Consider the following 23806-nt stretch of genomic DNA (forward strand, 5'->3'; position numbering starts at 1 on the left):
ACCTTCCAATCACAATTCCTTCGCTCTTGCAGTGCACCGCTCTGTACTTATTGTGGAACTCGTACCGATGAGCGGCCGTCGGCTTTCTCGGGGAAGCCTCACTCTCTGTTTATTGTGGAACGGGTGTCGATGTGCGGCGCACGGCTCACTGGAGGAAAAACTCCTTGTATCCATTGTGGAACGGGTGTCGATGTGCAGCGCACGGCTCACTGGAGGATCAGTTCCTTGAATCCATTGTGGAACTGGTGTCGACGTGCGGCGCACGGCTCTCTGGAGGATCAACTCCTTGTATCCATTGTGGAACGGGTGTCGATGTGCGGCGCACGGCTCTCTGGGTGAACAACTCCTTGTATCCATTGTGGATCGGGTGTCGATGTGCGGCGCACGGCTCTCTGGAGGATCAACTCCTTGTATCCATTGTGGAACGGGTGTCGATGTGCGGCGCACGGCTGACAGGAAGATCACCTCCTTGTATCCATTGTGGAACGGGTGTCGATGTGCGGCGCAATGCTCTCTGGAGGATCAACTCCTTGTATCCATTGTGGAACGGGTGTCGATGTGCGGCGCACGGCTGACAGGAAGATCACCTCCCTGTATCCATTGTGGATCGGGTGTCGATGTGCGGCGCACGGCTCACTGGAGGATCAACTCCCTGTATCCATTGTGGATCGGGAGTCGATGTGCGGCGCACGGCTCACTGGAGGATCAGTTCCTTGTATCCATTGTGGATCGGGTGTCGATGTGCGGCGCACGGCCCTCTGGAGGATCAACTCCTTGTATCCATTGTGGAACGGGTGTCGATGTGCGGCGCACGGACCTCTGGAGGATCAACTCCTTGTATCCATTGTGGATCGGGTGTCGATGTGCGGCGCACGGCTCTCTGGAGGATCAACTCCTTGTATCCATTGTGGATCGGGTGTCGATGTGCGGCGCACGGCTCTCTGGAGGATCAACTCCCTGTATCCATTGTGGATCGGGTGTCGATGTGAGGCGCACGGCTCTCTGGAGGATCAACTCCTTGTATCCATTGTGGAACGGGTGTCGATGTGCGGCGCACGGCTCTCGGGGTGATCAACTCCTTGTATCCATTGTGGAACGGGTGTCGATGTGCAGCGCACGGCTGACAGGAAGATCACCTCCCTGTATCCATTGTGGAACGGGAGTCGATGTGCGGCGCACGGCTCTCTGGAGGATCAACTCCTTGTATCCATTGTGGATCGGGTGTCGATGTGCGGCGCACGGCCCTCTGGAGGATCAACTCCTTGTATCCATTGTGGAACGGGTGTCGATGTGCGGCGCACGGCTCTCTGGAGGATCAACTCCCTGTATCCATTGTGGATCGGGTGTCGATGTGCGGCGCACGGCTCTCTGGAGGATCAACTCCTTGTCGCCATTGTGGATCGGGTGTCGATGTGCGGCGCACGGCCCTCTGGAGGATCAACTCCTTGTATCCATTGTGGAACGGGTGTCGATGTGCGGCGCACGGCTCTCTGGAGGATCAACTCCCTGTATCCATTGTGGATCGGGTGTCGATGTGCGGCGCACGGCTCTCTGGAGGATCAACTCCTTGTCGCCATTGTGGAACGGGTGTCGATGTGAGGCGCTCGGCTCTCTGGAGGATCAACTCCTTGTATCCATTGTGGAACGGGTGTCGATGTGCGGCGCACGGCTCTCTGGAGGATCAACTCCCTGTATCCATTGTGGATCGGGTGTCGATGTGCGGCGCACGGCTCTCTGGAGGATCAACTCCTTGTATCCATTGTGGATCGTGTGTCGATGTGAGGCGCAAGGCTCTCTGGAGGTTCAACTCCTTGTATCCATTGTGGAACGGGTGTCGATGTGCGGCGCACGGCCCTCAGGAGGATCAACTCCTTGTCTCCAATGTGGAACGGGTGTCGATGTGCGGCGCACGGCCCTCAGGAGGATCAACTCCTTGTCTCCATTGTGGAACGGGTGTCGATGTGCGGCGCACGGCCCTCTGGAGGATCAACTCCCTGTATCCATTGTGGAACGGGTGTCGATGTGCGGCGCACGGCTCTCTGGAGGATCAACTCCTTGTCTCCATTGTGGAACGGGTGTCGATGTGCGGCGCACGGCTCTCTGGAGGATCAACTCCTTGTCTCCATTGTGGAACGGGTGTCGACGTGCGGCGCACGGCTCTCTGGAGGATCAACTCCTTGTATCCATTGTGGAACGGGTGTCGACGTGCGGCGCACGGCTCTCTGGAGGATCAACTCCTTGTATCCGTTGTCGAACGGGTGTCGATGTGCGGCGCACGGCTCTCTGGAGGATCAACTCCTTGTATCCAGTGTGGATCGGGTGTCGACGTGCGGCGCAATGCTCGCTGGAGGATCAACTCCCTGCATCCATTGTGGATCGGGTGTCGATGTGCGGCGCACGGCTCTCTGGAGGATCAAATCCTTGCATCCATTGTGGAACGGGTGTCGATGTGCGGCGCACGGCTCTCTGGAGGATCAACTCCTTGTATCCATTATGGATCGGGTGTCGATGTGTGGTGCACGGCTCTCTGGAGGATCAAATCCTTGTATCCATTGTGGATCGGGTGTCGATGTGAGGCGCTCGGCTCTCTGGAGGATCAACTCCCTGTATCCATTGTGGATCGGGTGTCGATGTGCGGCGCTCTGCTCTCTGGAGGATCAACTCCCTGTATCCATTGTGGATCGGGTGTCGATGTGCGGCGCACGGCTCTCTGGAGGATTAACTCCCTGTATCCATTGTGGAACGGGTGTCGATGAGCGGCGCACGGCTCTCTGGAGGATCAACTCCTTGTCTCCATTGTGGATCGGGTGTCGATGTGCGGCGCACGGCTCTCTGGAGGATCAACTCCTTGTATCCATTGTGGATCGGGTGTCGATGTGCGGCGCACGGCTCTCTGGAGGATCAACTCCTTGTATCCATTGTGGAACGGGTGTCGATGTGTGGCGCACGGCTCTCTGGAGGATCAGCTCCCTGTATCCATTGTGGAACGGGTGTCGATATGCGGCGCACGGCTCTCTGGAGGATCAACTCCTTGTATCCATTATGGATCGGGTGTCGATGTGTGGTGCACGGCTCTCTGGAGGATCAACTCCTTGTATCCATTGTGGAACGGGTGTCGATGTGAGGCGCACGGCTCTGTGGAGGATCAACTCCTTGTCGCCATTGTGGATCGGTTGTCGATGTGCGGCGCACGGCTCACTGGAGGATCAACTCCCTGTATCCATTGTGGAACGGGTGTCGATGTGCGGCGCACGGCTCTCTGGAGGATCAACTCCCTGTATCCATTGTGGATCGGGTGTCGATGTGCGGCGCACGGCTCACTGGAGGATCAACTCCTTGTATCCATTGTGGATCAGGTGTCGATGTGCGGCGCACGGCTCACTGGAGGATCAACTCCTTGTATCCATTGTGGAACGGGTGTCGATGTGCGGCGCACGGCTCTCTGGAGGATCAACTCCTTGTATCCATTGTGGAACGGGTGTCGATGTGCGGCGCACGGCTCTCTGGAGGATCAACTCCTTGTATCCATTGTGGAACGGGTGTCGATGTGCGGCGCACGGCTCTCTGGAGGATCAACTCCTTGCATCCATTGTGGAACGCGTGTCGATGTGCGGCGCACGGCTGACAGGAAGATCACCTCCTTGTATCCATTGTGGAACTGGTGTCGATCTGCAATGTGCGATATGCGGATCTGGTATCAGCAGAGGATAGATACCTTTGTATCCATCGTGGAGCAGATATCGATGCGAAGCACTCGGGTCATTTGAGAATATCTCAGCACTGTTAACAAGCTTTACCTCCGCACTCTTTTTCTGAGGTTGACTGCACCAGTCTCACCATTTGTCACCTTTTTCTTCGAAATTGTTTTTATCTCTAACTGGTGAACAGCTGTCCTTTGTTGTGACAGCAGTTCATTTCAACTCCTGCTCCGCAATTATATTGTCAACGACGCCCTTTATCAATACATCGGATTAATTGATAAATACATGCACGCCCGCAGTGGTTTCGTTTATTTCTCTGTGATACATGCGTTGTTACCAAGACATCATTTATCATCTGCCTCCAATTGTTCCTCCGATGGAAATGAGGTACGATTGCAGTCTTTCCGGTGGCGAATGGAGAGATGTAGATCGAAGCACAGTGATGGATGGAGTATATTTCTCGGCAGAGCAGTTTGCTGACTGGCACGGGAACTGAGGTGGCGAGTTTCCCTGCATCTGTGGTCATTACTCCAGGCGCTGGAGGTGCTGTCTGGAACAGCTTTGCAAACAGTAGACACTGCAGAGTACAATTTGATAAAGATTGGTTCTTTTTCTGGATGACATCAAAATTCCTATCGACATGTGAAGATTTATTTTACCATTAGTGTGGAATATTCCATTGTATTCTTGTTCCGTACCTTGTGTAGACAGAAAGTAGGATACCCGAAGAGGGGACTCACAGAGCACGTTTCCAGCGTGAATGTCTGCTTCCTGTTGCATACAGTTTGAAAATCAATTCGCCAATCTACCAGGGATTCACTGAGTTTAATCCTTATAGACCGGCCGCAGATCCATCTGGATAGAATGCTGGGAATTGATAACACATTCACTCGCTTTTGCAAAAGGCATGGACTTTAGAGGGTGAGTGAGCTGCGATGGTGCTCTACAATGAGATACCCGAATCGACATTGAGTCTCCTCACCAAATGTCACCGTGATATGGACAGGATTTCCCTGCTCCTTATCGGACAGATATGTAAATTTATTCTATCAACGAGTGACGGAAAAACCGGCGGAACACAATGACACGGAAACACGGATGTTTTTGTTGTTTTCGTTCCGATATCAGGAGTGACCCGGCGGTGATGGAGAGATATTCATTATTATTTTTAACCGTCGCAGAGGGCCGTGTTTATATTTCGAAACAGATTTTTAATTTCGTACGTTTTAATCAAAGTCGGTATTACTTGTTTGCAAGCCTTACTACACTCTTTCATTCAGTCAGTCCGCACGAATAGAAATGCGGACGTTGTTCAGTGAGTTCTTCGACAAAGAGCCTCAAAGACGTGAGGACGTGCAGCTGGTTTTCAGTGTGTTCAGATAATGGGAACCACCGGGGACATAACCTGTTCAGCCTTCACCACTTACAGCTTTACACAACAGGTATGGTTTTCTCTGATGTCTCATACCAGGAATGAAATCTTAAACGTATTTGTTAAAATACCCTGCACACATGTAAATCATCCGTCAACCCTTCCTGCAAAACACAATCCAGGTGTACAAAGCAGTGACGTAGCTCCCCGACATTGTAGGGGACATACTCTGTCACCCTGGTGCTACGTAGACCAGCCTATAAGGTTAGGAAAGAAACAAACAAAAAAAGAAAACGGCCCATTCTCCTGAAGCAGTCTATTGTGCAACGTTGGAGCTCAGTATTCATTCATTTGTTCCGGTGGAAGTCCAAACGTAGCCGGACCTCGGGCACTCGTCCCACCCGGTGGTCTTCCGAGTCTCTCCTTCGCGTCCTCGCTCGCAATCGCTCCCCGACGAAAATCTCCCTTCCAGACCCACAGGAAAGAACAACATGTTTCTCATCGGATAGCCCCCACACTCCAGAGCCGCGTTCCCTCTAGTTATAAACCAAACAGGGCTGCTGCAGAGAAGCTGCTACATTAGGAGCTGCGCAGCATGTTACATATGTATATGTGCGCCTGAAGGTGTAAGACGAACGTTTCCCTGAGCCGTTAGTAATTTAATGCTAATTGTAGTTGCTGATATTTAGCATAATTGTTTACGATATTTATTTGACCAACCCGAGATCAGCACATTAAAAGGCCAATGGCAGAATTGTATTACGCAGATACAGCACTTGGGATTTATTTGGAGTTGGAAAAACTACACTTTCTAGTACCTAAATATATCGTCCAGCCCGAATCCCATGGACATCTCCCATTGACGGACCTGACAAATCAGCCACACACACTTGAAGCTTGGCGCGGTTTCCTGCATTTTCATTTACTTCAAATAGTAATCACCATTATTTTGCAGCTTCCAATGTTTTGATTGTAAAATAACATTTGCCTAGCCTTGGCTTGACTGAAAGAACTGATCACCCAGAAACAATTGATAATGTATGGAGATGGATGTCTCCTTTCTAGAGAATTCGCTCTCATACCAACCTCACAATTGGCGGAACAAAAGTTCCTTTATGTCGCTATCTACTATCCAAGGAGCTTATAATTCTCAATAACTTCTCCGTCTCCAACGGGGCCTTACGACGATGTGCATAACCTACCACACCCCAGCGCTTCATCCGCTTTCGCAGCAATTTCTTTCACATCACGGCCTTGTCTCCTGTCGCTCTCTACTGATCTCCTTTACGGCACTTATCTCTGTGAGTATTACAAATAGCACAACTGCACCTGTAACTGCTCCGTCACCAGCCATCATTCACGAAAATCTGTTATTCCAGGTCAGACGCTTATATCCGGTTCTCCCGGAGCAGCACCATTCACATTGGTGAGACCCAGTGTAGACTGTGGAATTGCGTTGTGGAACGCCGTCACATCGCAGTCACCCACTAAATGCCACGTATTTCATCAGCGAATAAATGTGCAGCACTCAGGGCGGGAACTCAAAGTGTACACTGCACAACTGGATGGTGTGTTCACGGACATTTTCATTCTTTCCATCGCCCACTGTGTGGTGACCTCCAGCTTCCAAACATCCGAATACAAAAGTACCATTCTGGACGATGGGCGTCCTGTCGCACTCACCTCAACCATAAATAAAATCCTTTAGAGGCTGATCAAGGCATATATCTTCAGCATGCAACCACATACACTGCACATCCCACAGTTCGCCGACTAAAACAAAAGATCAACAGACTATGTAAAGCTCTAGAACGGCACTTATGAAGAGAGATACATAGGTTAGAATGCGGTTATTGTACTACAGTTCTCGTCAAGAAGTTCTGAGACCTCGGGCTGCACCGCACATTGCCTATCAGGATTTTGTACTTCCTGTCGGACCGCCGGCAGCTGGTAAGGATTACAGGCCAGTGAGTATTTTTTCAGTAGTGGACAAGCAATTGGAAGTGATTCTGAGGGATGGCATTTATGAGTATCTGGGAAAACGTATCGAGGTTGGGGTTAGTCAGTTTGTATTTTTGATGGACGGACTGAATTCTTTGAAAGAGTGAAAAAGAAATAGGCTGGTGAAGTCAGAACAGCCGACACGAGGTATATTAATTCTGGAAAGTGTTTGATCTAGTACCCCTTTTAGAATGTCAGGCGGCATGGGTTCAAGTGAAATCTGACGAAATGGAATCAGATTTTGCTTATCTACAGAAGGTAGATGAGCTAGTGGATGGAGTGTATTGTTCTGGAGGACAGTGGCCATTGATATTCCGTGAGGAAGTTATAAACATTAGGATAGTTTATAACGATATGTCAACTCTGTTGTTACGGTGTGTCGGGAGACAGACTTTAATTTGCTCATCCTGCAGCATTTCGATAATTTATTGAATTCGGCCTAATGATGTAAGTGAAATGCTGAAATCGGACCGGAACTACAGTCTATTGAAATGGAACTCCCGTTTACATATTACAGCCCTTATACCACGATCACTTCAAACCAACCCTTCCCCATGGAACACTGCAGTTCAACATCGGCATTTCAAAGGCTTGAGCGGCATCTTTTGGTGCTCCAGAAATAAACCAGCCTCTCAAAATGCGAACTTAGATTCCACTTTTAAAATCACACGAATTTTCCCTAATGCAAATATACCTTTGAACCATGGGTTTACCGTACCCGGAAAAGATATTTATCCGTTATCACTATCCTTTAACAATGATATCTTTAACCTTTAACAAGGATTCCACCTGGTCGGTGTGGAATGAGACACAACCTCTGAAATTCACATCACTTCCTGAAAATTTATTTCACACAAGGAACTCACAAACAGAATATGAATTCAAACAGACTGTCAATAAAACCCTAACAAATACAGGCTGCCTTCCGTTCATTCACGCACGAATTATCTCTCTTTCTCATTCAAGTGAACTCACAAATATCCTGTGTTCATGCAATCATATTATATTCTCAATGCATTCACACTCCAATCTATTGCAGAACATGAAATAGTTTAATTGTTGAACAGATAACAAATAATCTACAATTTAATTAAGAAAGTCTTCCGATTGTAAAGCTTAGGGTCGCTGGAACATCTGTGTCGTCCGCAAGTTAATATTCAACCTCTCTAACAATGACGTCACAACGGCACCTAACCACCAACGGCTTCCACGATTTCTCGCCATCAGTTTCTGAACAAGGATAACATTGAGATTAAATGAACGTTTTCTAGTATAGTATCAGGCTTAATAAACTCCTTACCACCGTTGAATTAATAGATTTGGGCATTATACTGGGAACTTTGCTACACACGTATTACGGTTAGTGTGGTGCCACTCCAGAACAATCGCTTTTATCACTTTACTGATGAAATGAAGGTATATTCCTTTTCTGTGTTATCTCCCTTGTATTGTCACACATGCACTTCCTTATTCACCTGCTTGAAGCATTCATTATATTAGTTTTCCGTTCTTCACTCTGTCTAAGGGCAGAGGTATCAAACAATATCTGAGGCGTTCTAGATTCGTCAGTGCTGCTAAGCGCTAAAATTCTTCATCAAATACTTTTGAATTTTAGCTCTAAATTGTCCTGAGATAATGTTGAATAATAATCGATTTTGGAGCATCATTCATGGATCTGACGTAAATGCGGTTTTGTGCTGGCTTCTCAGCTGTTTTCATTTAGTTAACACATCAAGCAGAATCCTATATTAATACCCAGAAATAACTTAACGGATTCTTTAATTCTTCACTTGCTCCTCTATCCTTGTATTTTCGTCAAAGTCGAGTGTTATTAATGTAATTCTGTGGCTTTAAAAGGATGTTTTGTGTAATGACCTTCCGACATGTTCTCATCGGAACACAGTCAAATCGAAAATATGACAAGTTATTATGAACCAACCAATCCACTATGTATTCAACTGAACACTTCAAAATGCAGAGATTTCCCAGATTTTAAAATGCAAATTATGTCTCAGATTAAAAAAAAACGGACAGTTACCGCAAAGTGTCCAACGATTGTTTAAAATGAGAGAAAGCCAACATGATTTAAGAGGAACGTATTTTTAAAGATCAAAGGATAAGAATAATTGAAAAAAAAAACATTGTATTTCTGTCAGAATGGTGAATATATTGAATACATGATGTTAGAATTTTTAAAAATGCACCACACTAAACAAGTTTAAAAGTTATTTTAAAACAATTTAATTAACAAATATTTAAAAAATGATTTAAATGAATGGGCTAATGTAAATAAATGGTACTTGGTATTGGAATTCTGTGTTAACAGATTATGATTGTTTTTGTTTTGATGTAAAGATTGACTCCCTAATTCGACGCCAAGTTAAGTGGGGTAGGCGTAATAATTGTAGCTTCAACCTGCACCCTTTCGGTCTGTTTTAAAGAATGTTTGTGTTTTTGCTGTTTTATGAAATCATCATTGAGAGTGATGTGTTTTTGTTACGTTTGTATTGACGAAAATAAAATGTCATTTCTCTCATTTCCATCAATTTCCAATCCTCTTCGGTACCGAGGTGGTGTACTGCTCTCCGGTGGGAAGCTGCCAGTAAATGATCACTATGATAAAGCACCTGAACTAATGCCCCATTTCCTGAGCAATGCCTCCCAAATGCTGAAGCACAAAGGACGTAGTGCATGTTATATTCTTGTTTCAGTTTCATGCCCCAGTATCCTTCCGTTGCAATTTCTCTCGGGTCACCGATGCGGAAGGGGGTGTGATTAGCTGCGCCGACAGCGATGGGGGGTTCTGCCATTTCTATGCTGGAAGGAGATGTTTGGAACGAGGCTGCTTATCATCGTCCTAACATTACGGAGCAGCGTCAGTACGCCCATCACTAACCTACCCTCCTATCTCAGATCCAAAAGTCTATATTATTTCAATCTGATGGGAGCGTTAGCCCTGCAGATATTCTAACTGTTTTAGACACTTCATGCGATGTCTAGTGTTAGGTTTCTTTTGAAAGGCTTTTAAGGTACAGTTAACGTCAGAGAAATGTATACAGCATGCATCCTGAAATGCTTTTCCTTCATTAATATCCACAAAAGCAGAGGAGTGTCAAAGAATGAACGACAGTTAATTGTTAGAACCCCAAAGTCCTCCCAAGCTCCCCTCCTTCCCGCAATCCGCCCTTCCCCCACATCCAAAAATGCAGCCGCGGCGTGATTAATAGTAGGGGAATGAAGAATGTAGCAGAACATAGTGATATAGGAATAATGGTGCATAGTTCTCTGAAGGTGGAATCTCGTGTTGATAGGTGGTGAAGAAAGCTTTTGGTATGCTGGACTACATAAATCAGAGCAATGAGTACAGGAGATGGGATGTAACGTTAAAATTTACAAGGCATTGATAATTTGGATTATTGTGTAGAGTTCTGGTCAAAGAATGATAGGAAAGATATCATGAAAATAGAGAGATGTACACAGGAGATTGAATGGAATGTTACCTGGGTTTCAGCACCTAAGTTTCAGAAAAAGTTTGAACAGGCTAGGTCATTATTTGTAGCGTAGGAGCTTGAGGGGGTTCTTGATAGATGTATCTAAAATTATGAGGGGAGCAGATAGAGTTGACGTGGATAGGCTTTTTCCATTGAGAGTAGGGTAGATAAAAACAAGAGGACATGAGTACAGAGTTAGGGGGCAAAGGTTTAGGGGTAACACGAGGAGGGATTGCTTTACTCAGAGAGTGGTAGCTGTGTGAAACGACCTATCAGTAAAAGTGGTAGAGGCAGGTCCGATATTGTCATCTAAAGTAAAACGGATAGGCATATGGACAGGAACGGAATGGAGGGTTATGGGCTGATTGCAGGTCTTTGTGACTAGTAATAGTAAGCGTTCGGCACGGACTAGAAGGGCTGAGATGGCCTGTTTCCGTGTATAATTGTTGTGTGCTTATATGGTTATATATGGCACGCGCCATCGAGTGTGAGCAAAGTAACAATAAAAACACAGATTTGCAGTACTTCAAAGACTACATTATTCACCGGCATTCGTCTTCCCGGAGTCTCTCCCTCTCCCAAATAACTGAGAAAAAAGTGTCTCTATTTCACATCGGGAGGGGAGACATAATACATAATACACAACTCACTGATTTACTAAAGACAGTTACGTCGCTCCTTACGATCTCGGTGCCCAAAAATGTCGTGTCGCTGTGCGCACAGCCGTAGAACTTCCGTATCCCCCGACGTCACAAGGATCTCCTGCCGTGACGCCGAACTTTAATCCACCAATCACCAGAGCCCCGGGATCCTTGGCCTCTGAAGGCCAGCAGAATTATCATAGCGTTTTTCTTCTCTTTCATACCTCCATGACGAGAATAGTCTCCACACTGAGTACAATTCCACGTTATGTACTTCCTGATCAGAACATTACAGAAATAAGTTCTGAGTGTGTTGATTGGTTATGGGTGACATTAATTTTCCAACTACTGCGTGGAAGAACACAGTGACTAAAAGATTACAGGGCTGTAAATTTATTGAGAAGATAAAGGATTTATTTTTTTGATCCAGTATGTTTATGCACCAACAAGAAGATAGTTCGACCTGGATTTGATATCCTGAGGCAATCAAGATGGAATTTTGAGAACAGAAGTTTTTGATCCATTAGAATAAGTGATAATAACTTGGCTCGTCTCGAAGTTTTTTTTTTTGTTTTTTTTTTTGGCTGAGGTATATCAGCAAAAGCCAAAACAAGTAATGTAAATTTCAAAAAGTCAATGTTTGAGAAGATGCAGCGAAGACATTAGGAGTTGAACTGGAAGGAACTTCTTGACATTGAGTTAGTGCAACAAAAATTGCGTCGATCTAAAGAGGTAACAACACGCGCAATGCAGGAAATGCTCTTACCCATGGTCCGGATAAGCAATCAAACAGTAGATCAATATTCAAAGTTCAGTGTAAAATTTATTACAGAGTAAAGATGTGACACCATAAAGAACCCTGAGATTCTATTCCTGTGGGTATACTTGACAAATCTATAGAAGAGTACGTGGATGAATAAAGATATGCATGGAATATTGAAGAAAAGACAGCTTTTAAGAAACACAGAGAAAAATATGGTTGGTCGCCAGATCTATCACAATGACATCTGGTCTAAAGCTTTAAAGTGTTATTCTAAAGTTTTCATCAGAATCGATTTCGATATTGAACATTTTTCTTTCAAGATCTGTTGAACATGCCAAACGTTGCAGAAACCGCTTCTTCTTCTTCTTCTTCTTCTTCTTCTTGTCCTTCTTCTTCTTCTTCTTCTTCTTCTTCTTCTTCTTCTTCTTCTTCTTCTTCTTCTTCTTCTTCTTCTTCTTCTTCTTCTTCTTCTTCTTCTTCTTCTTCATTTATTTATCTATCTATTTATTTATTCATTTATACATTTATTTATTTATTTATTGTTTATTTATTTATTTTCTTTCCTTTTATTTAGATCAAGCTGGTAGGCATTGAGGTGGGGCCAAAGCTAAGCAGGCTCATATCTCAATTTCTATGAAGTTCAGGATTATTGTGGTGGTACTAATATTGTTGCTACTGAGCATTACCGGAGAGATCGCCAAACGGTGGCCAGACTAATAGTGGAACCAAAAGACGGCCTGAGATTAAACAAGCTAATAGTAGAACGGAGAGAGGACCAAAAGTGACCAAACAAATAATGGAATGGGGTCATTAAGCATCGTTATGCTATTATTGTGGCAATAACGTCAAGAAAGCCCAGGCGATTGCCAAGAAAATATGTCGTTGGTTCTTTATTTTTTAACATCATCTTCAGTCGTCTTGGCACTTCGACGGTTTAGGGAAAACTGGAATTAACCTTCATACTTTTTTATTGCTGTTAATGGAAAATAATCCGGAAGACAAAGTTCCCATGAGCTCTCGCATTCACTTCGGCGCTCTATTATATCTGGATATTTATTATATTATATCTGGAGATTATTGCGTGGAACATTTGATACCCATCCTCAAATGTGATGTAACTGCAACTTGTTTCCAATAACTTGGCCATAGTGGAGGTCAGGAAATCTCATAATGAGAAAATCTCATCGCAAACACATCTGTCCTTCTCTGAGGTCTCATCCCAGGGTTTTCACTTCGCACTTCAAAAACTATGTTACAAAAAACTACACAGACGTTTGACAGAATGAACACGCTGTGACGACTACTACGAATACCAGTGCATTATTTTATCTATTTATTTTTTGTGCAGGCTGCAAAAACAACCATAGGAAGCATATATACTGGAAATCCCACTGGAATTAGTTACAACAAAAAGTGATGCCATTAACCCGTTGCGTTTCGGCACTTACAGGCTGACAGAATACACATTGTTTCTGACTTTTGCAAAATGAAAATGAAACGATAAAAATATCATTTCTGATATTTTTCATAAAAAGTTATCGTTCTCAAAGTACAAAACATCACAATGTTCATCTTCAAAGTATCAATATTTTTCCATTTAGTACCATGTTACATTATGGGCAGAAACTATCAGGAGAAAAGGAGAAAATAAATTTGTTTAACTTACCGAGGAAAGTTGTCCTTGAACAAAATGGACTGCTGAACAACGCATGTGCGAAGGGAACCCAGACTTTGCAAGTAAAGCACAATTCCTATAACACTGGCTCTAAAATGTTTGTGAAAGCTTGTACTTTGCAAGGAACCGAACAAAGGAAGATTTGTCGAAGGAGTGGGTGTGAGCCATTTCCTATTGGATATGCCCAAGCTCTCCATCAATGTGACGTCCTGCTGTGTTATTAGCGGGTTTGAGGTTTATAACCGATGTATACATTACAAGAAAAACAACGCTGGAGACTGGCAGACTTCACAGGCATATATTCGACTGTAATTGAGACACGTTGTGTCAATAAATAGATTAGTCTATGCCTCTACAAAGACGTAAGCCAGTACAGTGTCGTTATAGGTACTTTTCCACAATGATCACTGAGCAGAGATGAAAATAACAGTACTCACCATGCTGCGCAAGTCATTCATAACCCAGGCTCAATGTTGCTGCTTCTGCAATTCGACACTGACCACTATGATGATGTCAAAGGGGATCATGGACATTCATTTAAATCCATTCCAAAATTTATTTTTAATTCATTTACTCTAGAAATAATTCCGCAGCAGTTTTATCTAGTCTTTGATGTTCTCAGTGCAAACACATGATTCCCTACGAATAATAGTATATCGAAGATATGAAGGAAGTGTATCAACCTAATATGTACATTCTCGTTTTAAAGCGTTAACGGGCTCGAACAGAGACATTGCTGTTCCACTTTGCAGTGGAGCTAGCAATGCACTTCAATAAAGTTGCTTCCCCTGCCAATAAGAGGCGCCCCCAACCACAAATACACACTTGCTGTCCTCTCCTTACACAATGCCCAGACGACAGTGGCCGCAATTACGACTTATTAAACAGGACCAGCTCAGAACTTCGTCGTAAAATATTCAATTGCCAATACCTGCCCTCATCCCAGGAGTGAAGCATTCTCTTTGTTAATAAGTAACAACATGCACCACCAAAACATCTGCAGTCACATACACTGACGGTATTTATAGTTTTCTATACAGCCGTTGATTACCAAATACATGGGACGAAAGTCACGTACAATTTATCATCGTTTTTGATCACTTGCATTTGAAGTGAATATGTACAAAATTAAGGGAGTGAAGATATCAGGGGTGAGTTTATTATACAGAGGTTTGTGAGTACCTGGAATGACTTGCCAGGAATGGTGTTGGAGGCAATAACGTTAGGGGTATTTAAGAGCCTCTTGGACAGGCACATGGATGAAAGAACAATAGAGGGCTATGGGGTAGTGTGGATTTAGTAATTCTTTAAGCATTATATGCCGCGGCACATGGTGGGCTGAAGATCCTATACTGTGCTATAATGTTCTATGGTTCTAAGGAAAATAATATTTCAACAGGGAATGAATGTGTGAATAATTAGGGTACTAACTAAATAAGACATACCTTATTTATCCTGAGGGAAGCTGGGTTTCGTTACAGCGCCACCATGCAAGGACAGTGCAGAAATATAGCAATATAAAACCATAAATAAATATTAATAAGTTAATTATGTTAAGTGGAAATAAGTCTAGGACCAGTCTATTGGGGAAGGGTGTCCGACACTCCGAGGGAGGATGAATAAAGTTTGATGGCCACAGGCAGGGATGACTTCCTATGAAGCTCAGTGTTACACCTGGGATGAGTCTCTGGCTGAATGTACTCCTGTGCCTAATCAGTACATAATGGAGTGGATGGGAGTCATTGTCCAAGATGGCATGCAACTTGGACAGCGTCTTCTTTTCAGACACCACCATCAGAGAGCCCAGTTCCACCCCCACAACATCACTGGCCTTACGAATGAGTTAGTTGATTCTGTTGGTGTCTGCTACCCTCAGCCTGCTGCCCAGCACACAACAGCAAACATGATAGCACTGGCCACCACAGACTCGCAGAACATCCTCAGCATCGTCCGGCAGATGTTAAAGGATCTCAGTCTCCTCATGATATAGAGGCGGCTCTAACCCTTCTTGTAGGCAGCCTCACTGTTCTTTGACCAGTCCAGTTTATTGTCAATTCATATCCCCAGTATGTGTAATCCTCCACCATGTCCACACTGACCCCTTCGATGGAAACTGGGTCAGCGGTGCCTTAGCCCTCCTCAGTTCTACCACCAGCTCCTTAGACTTTTTCACATTAAGCTGCAGATGATTCTGCTCACACCATGTGACAAAGTTTCCCACCGTAGCCCTGTACTCAGCCTCATCTCCCTAACTGATGCATCAAACTATGGTAGAGTCGTCAGAAAACTTCTGAAGATGACAAGACTCTGTGCAGTAGTTGGAGTGAAGAGAAAGGGAGACAGGACAGAACCCTGTGGATTGTCTAGCAAAGTAAACTACAGGAATTAAGCATCAAATTGTGTTATAACTTTGGAACGTCATCACTAATGATGTACGCATTTACGTTAAATTCAATATGCTTGCTATGTTTGTTATCATTGCATTGGGCTGTGTTACACTTTGAGCAAACGGGAGAGGTCCAGTGTATTCTGGACACATTGTTATTTCCTCGAGGTTATGTATGAACAATGTGTTGGATAAGTGAATAAAAAACCTAATATGTGAAAGAGTAGCAACAGTCTAGATGTGAGATATAAACTGCAACATAATATAGATGAGGGCAAGGCTCCGACAGTCATGAGGGACTTAAATATACAGATAGACTGGGAAAATCAGCTCGGTACTGGATACCCGAAAGAACGTTGCAGACGCCAACGAGATGGGTTTTCTGAGCAGGTTTTGGTTGAGCGCAATGGGAAGGGTAATTCGGGATTGGGTGTTATATAGAACCAGGTTTGTTTAGGGATCGTGTGGTAAAAGAAGTCTTGGGTGGTAGTGATAGTGATAAGATAAAATTAACTGTGCAGTTTGAGAGGGGGTAGATAACGTCAGATGTAGAGTGTTGGGAAATAAATTGCGGAGGCATCAGAGGGGTTCTGGATTAAGCTTTCTGGGTGGAGACACTTGTCTGAATGACGGTAGAAAAGCAATTGCTGGATTTCCTGAGGGCAGTTTTGCAGGACAGAGACGACCCAAAGGAGTATTCGGTCAGGTGTCCCCATCCTTGGATAAAAAACGAATTCAAAGGCAGTATAAAAGCAAAGCAGAAAACATATAATATAGCATCAATTAGAGGGAAGTTAGAGGAATGGTAAAGTAAAAAAAAAAAAACAGTAGATTTAAAAAGCCAAATGGGGAGAAAAGATGTAATATGCAGGTAAGCTGCACAATAATATAAAAGAGATTTGAATTTTTTTTTCAGATATAGAAGGAGTTAAGGAGAGGCAGGAGGGCATATCTGACCGCAGCGAAATGACACTGGAGAGCTAGTAACGGGAGCAATGAAATTGCAGATGAACTTATACTTGCCTTCCCTCGGAAACAGCAGAATGCCGGTAACTGGCGAGTTGTCAAAGAGAAACCTCTTGGGAAGTTGGAATACTGAAGTTTGATGCGTCACTTCAACCAGATGGAGTGGGTTATGAAAAAGCTAACTGAAGTGGTTGTGGAGATAATAGCAAAGTTTTGAAGAATCACCAATTTTGAAATTTTTCCGAAGGAATGGACATTAACAAAATTACTCCACACTTTGTGAAGGGAGTGGGAGAGGTGAAATGAAATGATACGCCAATTCGTCTGATTTCAGTTGTTGGGAAGATGCTGGACTCCGTTGTAAACGATATAATTTCGGGGCACGTGGATGCAAATAATATAATAGGTTAAAGACTGCATTGGCTCTTTAAAGGGGAAAAAACTGACTGACGAAACTTTGAATTCTTGAAGGAAATAACAGGCAGGAGAGACAGAAGAGAATCACTGCATGTGCGTTTATTGTTTTTAATTTGGATTTTCAGAAGGACTTTGATAAGGTAACAACATGACATTGCTTAACAAGACGAGAGACCATTGTAGTAATATAAATATACAAGAATGGTTGGAACATTGGCTGACTGGCAAGAGGCAAAGAGTCAGCATAAAGGGTGCATCTTAACGGATGCCGGAGGACAGTGATGTTACACAGATGTAGATATTTTGGACCAATTTGTTTCCCGATATATATCAATGATGTGGATGTCAGAACTGCTGGCGTTATGCAAAGGTTTGCTGACAAAATGATACTGGGTGGAGGAACAGACAGTGTTGCGAAAGCAGAGAGTTTACCTCAGAACAGATTGGGAGAATGGACAAAGTTTAAGGGAATTCCTCTGGCAAAAGCAATATGGGCTTTGACGGTTTACTAGCCGTTTACTGTTGACCACTGTGACGAAGAAATTCCTAATCCAACACAGTAATGGCATTGCCTTCGGTGTCTCAATGCAAGCTAGTTTAACATTTAGCAAATATCCCGTGTGATTGCTGCACTTACCTACAATCACAGAAGTTATTGTGAATTATATGTGTTCTCCATGCTGCAGTGATATACAGTCTGATTCGGTGTGACGTTGCCTCGTGTGACGGTATACAGGTATATCGTTAAATAATATTAAACTTGACTCCAACAAGTTCAAAGGTCCCAACAAACTTGATCCAGTAATCCTGTATAGTACATTATCACTTTCACTTGTTATCTGCGTTTTCATTACAACCCAAATAAAAATGTAAGGAACAGTGCAGGTACATCATTAGTCCCAAGGTTACTGCCTAACAAATGTGTAACTGGCGTGATGTATGCGATCACTGCATACCCAGTACAATAGTGTGTAACTTGATTTACTCTGTTCCCTGTAAATTTTACGGGTGTGCGCCGCGCATTAACGTGTTCCAGGCCAGCTGAAATTAAATGCAGCAAGAAATAAAATTTAGGAAATGTGGAACTTAGGCTTTGTTGTATTGTATTTCCAGAAACCCTTATATTAATGAATAACATCAAAGTATGTGATATTTCAATGTGATCGTACAATAAGGTCAGCACTCTGGTCTCTCATTCTCTTTGCCTTTTAAACAATATTCATCCTACTGTCAACAACATAATCTCGGCGTCATCGCTTCAGCTTTGGAATTATGCCTTGAATACCATCTAAATTTTGCTCCACATATGGAAAGCGATCATACTTGGACCCATATCTCCATTAAAAGTATCTCGCAGTCACGAGCCCTCCTCTGACCATCCTCGCCAACACGTTGCCTGTATCAAATTTCTGTCTACGATTGGAATTCAACAATTATAAAATGTCCTGTTGTTACAGTTTTAATGTGTTTCTATTTGACTGTGAGCTCTGTGATTTACCGTAGACGCTGATGAAAACGGGTAGTATTATCCGATTGCGATTCAAAAATGTCCTGAAATGATTAGTTTATTAATAGCGGCTTTTGCGTTTGACTGTGAACTCAATCCTTGTTCAAAAGGGATAACATTAACTGCAAACTGAAAGATGACGAAAAGGCAACGATATTCCAACTGTGGATGCGTTGGTTTGGTGATAAAAGTGAATTATCGGTGCGGGTGAATAATATTTCAACAGGAATGGAATAAAATGCATTAGAATGGAGGAAAATACCGCTAACAAGGGCAGGTGTTCCTGAAGGGTAAAGTACCTTGCAGTAATTATTTCAAGGGAATACCTTCTGCACAGTTAACTTTCCGTTGCTGATTACAACATTTGGTGCAGCAACGTCAGATCACCCACTCAGCGAGTCCTTCAGCCTACAAAACCGTGCCCAACATGTCCTTACCTCAGAACCTCCTAGGCGTACCCATAACCCTCTATTGTGTTAAGTTCCAGGAGTCCACAATTCCAGGAGTCTCTTAAAAGACCCGATTGTATCAGACTCCACCACCGCCTCCCGCAACCCATTCCAGGCACTCACTAGTCCTTGCATAAAAAAAAACTTACCACTGACATCTCCTCTATACGTACTTCCAAGCACCTTAAAAATATGCCCTCTGTTGATAGCCATTTTAGCCCAGGGAGAAAACGTCTGCTATCCTAACAATGAATACCTTTCATTACACCTCTCATCCTCCGTCGCTCCAAGGTGAAAAGGCCGAGTTTGCTCAACCTATTCTCAGAAGGCATGTTCCCCAATCAAATCAACATCTTTATAAACCACTTCTGCACCCTTTCTATGACTTCCACGTCGTTCCTTTAGTCAGACGACCAGAATAGAACAGTACAACAGCTGGGGTCCGACCAGGGTCCGAAGTAGTTGCAAAATTACCTCTCGGCTCTTAAACTCAATCCCACGGTTAATGAAGCCCAATACACCGTAATAACCACGGAGTAAACCTACGTAGCAGCTTTGAGTCCTATGGACACGGAGCACAAGACCCCGCTGATCCTCCACACTGCCAAGTGTCTTAACATTTTTGCCAATTTCTGCCAGTTTCGTCCTGCTTTGTACACCGTTCACTGCGTATTTATACTTTATCTTTAGATGTTACCCGCTCTCAATGAAATAAATTGTGCTCATGGACCAACCTCTGAAGATCAGGTCATATCGACCGAGTAACCTCCAGCTTATTTCTTATAAAAGACTGTGTATTCGCTCTCAAACTCAACGAGTGAAAGCAACACACTGAGTCGAGCAAGGTCTGGTTGATCTGTTTACTGTTTCAATCAGTGCGCGCTGAAATGCCCGCTTCCAGCATCCCCCGCTCTTTCCGGGGCGGAATTGACGTCGGCTTCCGGGCCGCGGTCTGCTCCGCATTCAGAGCATTCTCTGTTGCCGCTGGCTTCGGACTCTCCCGGGACTGCTGGAACCGGTTGGCTTGCCAACTGGGTGAGCCGCCACGACTGCACAAATAATAATATTACCCTGCGTGTTTATGTAGAGTGACCCTTCTGTGATTTCATAATTCCCTGCATCATTGTTCCGTGAATAATCACGCGTCCGGTTCTTCTTTTAGCAATCAGCCTGAACGTCTGATCCATTTTTCGCTTGTTATGTATCTAGGGTCAGCTGTGTGTTTGCACCGTCGAATAATACGTTGCTACAGAGCAGGATTAATCCAAATAATCATATAATCATACTCGAAGGCATTAATGTTTTGTAACATAGACTGCAAGAATAGAGTCGCAATCTCTCTCTCTCTCTCTCTCTCTCTCTCTCTCTCTCTCTCTCTCTCTCTCTCTCTCTCTCTCTCTCTCTCTCTCTCTCTCTCTCTCTCTCTCTCTCTCTCTCTCTCTCTCTCTCTCTCTCTTTATTTCTATCTCAATCTCGTTCTCTGTCCAGCACGCTCTCTCTCTTCCTCTGTCTTACGGCCACGGGTAGGGGTAGGGGTAATGGAGCATAGATTTATAAATCAGGGAAATTATGTTCCGGTTGATATCATGGTTTCAGGAAGAAGGAGAACTTAAAGGTGGAGAAAGAGGAAAAGAATATAGAGTCAAAGAAAGGACAGCTTGTGATGCGAGCTGGAGTGGCTAGTACAGACGATTTTTTCCCACAAAATCAGAGAGAATTGTCGAAACCGGGAAGCTGGGGAATAGGGTCTGCTCAAGCTACAACTTAATCGCGGCGGGTGTTAAGGTGCAAAGGGAATTTCTGTGGGATAATGAGGTGAGTGATGATGTCGGAATCAGCTGTAAAGAGCTAATTTGTAGCTCTAATGTAAAACACAAAATGAGGCAGGAATTCAGCAGACCGGGCAGCGACTAGAAGTGAACAGTCAACGTTCCAGGTCTGCACTCTTTATCACGACTTTGACTTTGTGGGCGTCGTTTATGTCCAGAATCTGCAGATTTTCTCATGTTGTTTTTTTTTTTTTAACTCTGTTCCTGATATAGTTTAAAGTTACCCACAAGTAGAGGTACAGAATAGAAGCATGAAGGCAACTGAATTGTAATACTCTACAACATTTATTGGCAAACCTTAATTACTTTCAAAACCGGTAGATATTTTCCCGCATTCGTGAGCTTTTCTCGGAATGCTACCGTGCAGTCATTTGTAAAACAGTTAAAAGCCTTTTAGAAGATAGTCCCAGGTAGGAGAGAGCAGAACTGACAAATAGGGAAAAAATGAAAAAGAGATAAAGGGCGAAGAGATAGTCGGGTTATGACAGGAGCACGAGGGCTTGATACAGACGACAATATACTCGAAGGTCAGGCAATTCTGGAAGAAGCGCAAGTGGGGAAAGCAGATTTGCCCCGGGATTCAATGCCGCAGATGAGGTGAGAACAGAACGCTGAGGTCATAGATCACGGAGAGATCAGCCAGAAAGAGCTGTTTTGCAACTCTGAGGCAACACATGTAAAATGTCGGAGGAACATTGCAGGCCAAGTAGAGACAATGGAAAAGGTTAAACAGTCGACATTTCCGGCCGGCAGCCTGCAACAGCAGTATAACTTTATGTGTGTGGTTTTGTATTCCGAGCATCTGCAGGCTAACTCGTCTTCGTTTTGTAACTCTGTTCATCACTTTGTTTTCATTTTTCCCACAAGTGGGGCAGGGGGTGCAGCATCAGGAGCATGGAGACAGGCGAATTCTAACACCTTGCAGCATTTACTTCCACAGTCCCACTATATGTATTGGGTATTTCACCACTTTCTTCAGTTCCTCTCGGAATTTGCTCTGCGTCAGGGCGTAAATGCATGTGTTGGTGCAGGAACTGAATTGCTGCATCATTGCCGATGCCTCTTCTGTTGTATAACGGGGATCCGTTACAGGATGATAAAAAGCACTCATTGAAATCCGTTGATAGATATAAAATACCACCTGTGTTACCCACAACAATATGAAACTACCGGTAATGCTGAAGAGCAAAACGATGGATTTGCGTCGGTTCTCCAACTCCCGATCCTTGTCATTCTCTCCTCTCTTTTGTCCCCGGAGCCCCCTGCGGGCTCGACTGGCCGCGAGAATCCGCCTGACAGTCAGAATATTGAACAGTAAAATCAGAAAGAACGGGACACAAGGGGTTAACATACGGTGAACTATCTCAAATGCCGCCCAAGCTGAAGAGTTTTGGAAGCTCGGCATATAAACGCAATGCCAGGGAACACCGTCAATTATTACAATTGGCTCGTATACACAGCCCCAGGGGATACACTCCAAACACGCCAGCACACTGACTGCCCCGATAATCACAGCCGCCGTTCGCTCGGTGCAATAGTTTATTTTTAGCTGCTCACTGCATATAGCCACAAACCGATCGACGGTGAAAGCGACAGTCAGCCAGACAGAAGTTGCAGTGCTCGCATAAACCAACCATCCAATGAGGCTGCACACAGGAGTGATGTCCAGTAATGATGAGGGAAAATAAAGCCAAGCTCTCCATGTCAGCAGCGGATCGGAAATAACGACCAGGAGATCGGCCGCTGCCATTCCCATCATGTAGAGAGTGACACATTTGGAAAGACCGCACTTTCTCCGGGACAGGATAACAATCGCTACCAAGTTCGCTGGAAGAGAGAGAGGGAACACTAAGTTGAGAAGATACTGAACATAAGCCAATGCAGCGAATTGACAGGATCCTTTGATATTTCCACGTTATTGTCGCATTTACTGCGGGATGGGTCAAGAGAGGACGCAAAGCTGACGGAGACAGAGAAGCTGTTTACACAATGAAATTAACTTAATATAGTCTGAATATGTATTACTTACTCATAATGTAAATCTGAAGTGGCAGAAGAAAATTCAACCTGGTTAACTACCTTCTCAGGTACAAGACTGGATGGAAAATTTCCTACTGGCGCCTTCCACGTCTCCTACGGATGAAATGTATAAATACGGACGCTGATATCGCTATTCATCCGTTAGACAATCATCACCTTACATTGTGCTTCATGTCAGCGGAGGACGGAAGAAAAACAGGAAATGCTGAAACAAACATTCAGATAAAACAAAATATTGGGAAACAACACTTAAAGTGTCTCCGTTCAGAACTATTCGCAGAAAAGCCCCTACACGAGTGTTAACTGGATTCTATCTCCATACAAGTTGCTTGGGGCTTAGGGCTTCCAGCATTCCCATGCTTGTTTCCTATTTCAGCAATTGCCACCTCACTGACTTTACAACAGAACAGTGACTGATTCCAACCGACACCGCGCGGTTTGACAAAACATCACAGAATACCTGAGGTGATATGGTAAATTTTTTAAAAATCCAGATCTCAGAATAACCCTGCCTGCCCATGCAGATACTAGGATTAGAGATGTGGTCGTGGAAACCAGCCATAGAAGC

The sequence above is a fragment of the Hypanus sabinus genome, unplaced genomic scaffold, assembly GCF_030144855.1.
Source record: "Hypanus sabinus isolate sHypSab1 unplaced genomic scaffold, sHypSab1.hap1 scaffold_1674, whole genome shotgun sequence".
Taxonomy (NCBI): Eukaryota; Metazoa; Chordata; class Chondrichthyes; order Myliobatiformes; family Dasyatidae; genus Hypanus; species Hypanus sabinus.